Source organism: Sturnira hondurensis, unplaced genomic scaffold, assembly GCF_014824575.4.
Source record: "Sturnira hondurensis isolate 20B ecotype Veracruz unplaced genomic scaffold, ASM1482457v3 Scaffold0007036, whole genome shotgun sequence".
Classification (NCBI taxonomy): Eukaryota; Metazoa; Chordata; class Mammalia; order Chiroptera; family Phyllostomidae; genus Sturnira; species Sturnira hondurensis.
This window is the reverse complement of record NW_028079667.1, coordinates 32,132-35,958: the sequence shown is the minus strand read 5'-3', so window position 1 is coordinate 35,958 and position 3,827 is coordinate 32,132. Positions and strand designations below refer to the sequence as shown.

Below are 3,827 nucleotides of genomic sequence, written 5' to 3'. Positions count from 1 at the left end.
CTTTGCTTTTTCATTAGTGCTTTAAATAGCTTTAAATTGTTATTTTATTAGAAAAATGATAGTCGTTTTTACAAATAGTTATCAACAAGTCTAAGACACGCAATTTCTGTTTGACTTTTTAGATTGCAATGGCCTCAGCCTTTTCTATTTTTTTTTGTCCAAGGAGAACTGCTTTTTCTCTATGATTTCTATAGCACAGCTTACTTTTTCTGGGAAAAGCCAGCACGTTCAGTTCTTATTTTCTGTTCCAGAGCTGGGCCACATGCCTCTTTCTTTTCTGACCATGGCAGTGGCCCCGTGTCCAGCCTTGAGAAGAGGCCATTCTACAGGTGCAGAGAATGAAGCTGACCTAGAGGTAGGCCAGAGTGAATGGGAAACAGAGGGAGAAATGAGCTGGCAGTATTGGAGGTCTGCTTCATCACACTATGTCCCCTTCTGCTTATGTGAACCCCAATCTCCCAATTTTGTCCAGGTTAGCTCAAGTTGGCTTTTTGTCACTTGTAGCCAATATTGTCAATTGTAGACATGGTTGGTCTGTCAGAGGAAGACCATTCATTTTTCTCAGGATGTGAACCTTAGAAGCTCAGAATGTGTGACATTATTTGGAAACAGGGTCTTTATAGGATCCGTGAAGGATCTGCAGGAGAAATCATCCTGATTGACTGATGTCCTATGTCCTCTCCTTAAAGGAAGCAGAGAGGCACGTGCAGAGAAGAAGCCTGTGTGCAGAGGGAGGCTGAGGTTGAGTTACGTTGCCAGAAGCTAAGAGACTCCAAAAGCCACAGAGATGAAAGAAGCAAGGAAGGATCTTCAGTTAGCACCTTGGGAGGCGGGGCTGACACCTTGGTTTCAGACTTCTGGGCTGTTGCACGGTGAGAGAATAAACGAGTTGTTTTAAGCCATTCAGTTTGTAGCCATCCAGACTATATAATGGCTGCTGTCAGAAATTAATACACTTCTTCAGTATCTGGTCAAAGAGAACAAAAGCATCTCTTGCTTTTCTAAGAGCCCTAATGAAGGTCCAAGCACTTCACCTGTTATTACAGCAGTCATCCCCCTGCCCTATAACAAGAAGTTCACATCTGCCTGTTTTCTACTACAGTGTCTCCGCAGGGGTGAAAAGCCTAGGATGTCCTTTGGTTCTGCTTCTCTCCTGGCACAGTGCTTGGTCCATTGGTTGTGCCTGAGTAAATTTGTTGTGTGAGTGAATATATCCAGTATTGTGCTAAGCATTGAGGGGGAAGAATATGCATATGAGACTTCTCCAGGAGTTTAAAAGCCTGGATGGAGAGAAAAGGCAGACCAGAAGCCGATACCTTGCAGCAGGGCTGATAAAACCAATCTAAGTGTGACTGAGGAAGAGGCCTAAGGCATATTTGATGGATAAAATGCTCTGCCCCTCCGGCCTCCATAACGCGGTATCTGATCGGGAATCGGATAGGATGGTTCTGCCTCTTGAGAAGCTGTGTAACTCCCCCAGCCAGAGATTTCTCACTGGGATCTGGTTTTCAGGGGTTTTATGTGGGTCAAATAAGATAATACATGCATGCTCAGAAGCTCTTTGCTGGTGATTATTATGATTATTCCAGTCCTTTCCAGGCACTGCCGCTCATTTTCACAGAATATCCTTCAGTCAGTCACCTTGAACATGACACTTCTAAAACCCAGCATTACCTCCCTCCCAAGCTGGCCTTTCACTCTCCTTTGCTCAGAGTACAACTTTTCCCAGTTAGCCACACTAAAAACCTTTTGGTTCAGATAGCCACATCAACAAATTCTATGTAAAGTCTTTCCCAGTTGTCCCTTCATTTTAGTTCCTGCTACTAACATCCTAATTCAAATTAGAGTCACCAGGAATTCACATAGGACTCAGAGCATCTGTACTCTTTAAGACAGCTATAAATCATGGTTGAAATTATGTATGTGTGAATACCGGTAGACAAATCTGTGTGTGTGTGTACTGTATATGTAAACAGTGCTATTTCTTACGTATCGTGTTTCTTGAAATCTTTAATATTTACTATAAGATTTCAGTTTTATTTGATTCTAAAGCAAAGGCCATTTTAATTTGACACTGACATGTTATTTTTAAGGTTTCAGTATACAGGAAGCATGTCTTATGTTTCATTTGTCTCCTATAGAGGCACCAGCAGTGCTGGAAACATTCTAGGGAGTTATTCAGGCCCAAATCCTAGGAAATTACCCTCCATGTCTCTTGACCTGTGACCCCACCTCAAAGACATCAAGACCTTCCAGCTCAACCTCCAGATATGTGTCAGATGGAATCACTTCTCACCCTCTCCACATCCACACTCTACGTCAACTCACCATCATCTCTTGCTTATACAACTCAAAATATCCCTTAATGACAGTCCTCCCTACTCATCTTCTTTAATTCTATTCTTCATACAGCATCCCAAAGGATCTTTTAAAAACATGATCTTAAACTACTACCAATCACACTAGAAAGACATTTTAAACTCGAACTGCTTCGAGTGGCCCACGAAGCCTGGGTCTTTCTTTGCTCTCTGACTTTGTGTCTAAGTATTCTCTTCCCGCCATGTACTCTATTCTAACCATTCTGAACTCTTCTTATCCACGAGTATTCAAGCTCATTTCTGGTGTATCAGTCACGTGCCCACTGCACTAATGCTGCCTAACCCCCACCTTCCAAAATCTCAGTAGCTTAAAATGAAAACATTTTTCTTGCTCCTTGCTTTGTGGGTTGGTTGGGGGCAGCTCTGCTTCAGGCTTTGGGTCAGGTTGAGATGTGCCCCATGGGACTCTTGCTCTGGGAGTGGTGACCACCCAGGGCATATTTTCCTGATGACAGAAGACGAGAATGCTAGAGACCAAGCTGAACCACATGAGAGCATTCTGAACTTCTGGACATATGTGATTTCATTACATCTACTCCTATATCATTGGGTCAAAAACAAAACTCACACCCAAGCCTGAAGCTTGTGAGGGACTTTACTGTGGGTAACACTTCCGTCTGGGATGTGTTTCCACCAGATTCTTTTCTTTACTTTATGCAGGTCCTTGTTTAAATGTTACCTCACAAGAGAGACCTTCCTTGATCTCTTCTGAGACAGAATCCCAGAAACCCAGTCATTCTCTAACAGTCATCCTGCTTTGTTTTTCATCTTAGCGCTCATCTTCCCATGGAATGGTGCATTATATTTATGTATCTACTTGCGTCTTCAGTGCACCTGCTGTTCTCTGTGAGAGCAGGAGCCCCGTGGGCCTGCACGTCTGTATCCCCAGCATATGGAACAGTGCAGGGCCTCGAGTCAGGAACAATGCTAATGACAGTGTTTTTCTTCTTGGAAGGAGGATTCATTTGGTGAGTTAACTTATAATCAGAACTTGTCATGCCAGAGAGATTATATAACTTTTCCTTTATGTTTAAAGCTTTGTGTGTGTCTCTGCATGTGCATTTATTTTCTAATTTTTTTGGAAGGTGACTTTAATACATTCTCAATTCCCATATAGACTTGAATGACTTTGCTTTTGATATGCTTAATTAATAGAACGTTTATCATTCTGTAGGTTCCAAAGATATTTTATAACCTTCACCCTCAAAATCAGCCTTTTCTCCTGATTTCCCTATTTTCCTCTAGTGAGATTAATATTCTTATAAACTTAAAAGAATATGTGTTTGACACTTAATTTTTTCCCTTCTAATTTAATTAATGCCTGGTTGTGTAGATTCACCTCCCCACTGTCTTCCACACACTGTTTCCATTTTTTCTATTTGTATTTCTGTCTCTGAGTTTCAAACCTCTCTTCTCCCCTGAACAACTAAATTTTAACTGGTTTTGCTA

General features: G+C 41.8%; 1 long non-coding RNA gene across 1 annotated transcript; it reads left to right on the top strand.

Annotated features, from left to right (window-relative positions):
* Nucleotides 1–273: 273 nt before the first annotated feature.
* LOC118990445 (uncharacterized) lies at nucleotides 274–2,924 on the top strand. Its single transcript, XR_005067223.1, has 3 exons — nucleotides 274–355; nucleotides 690–872; nucleotides 2,142–2,924. It is a non-coding gene; the product is annotated as an uncharacterized LOC118990445 (long non-coding RNA).
* The last annotated feature ends 903 nt before the right edge of the window (nucleotides 2,925–3,827 follow it).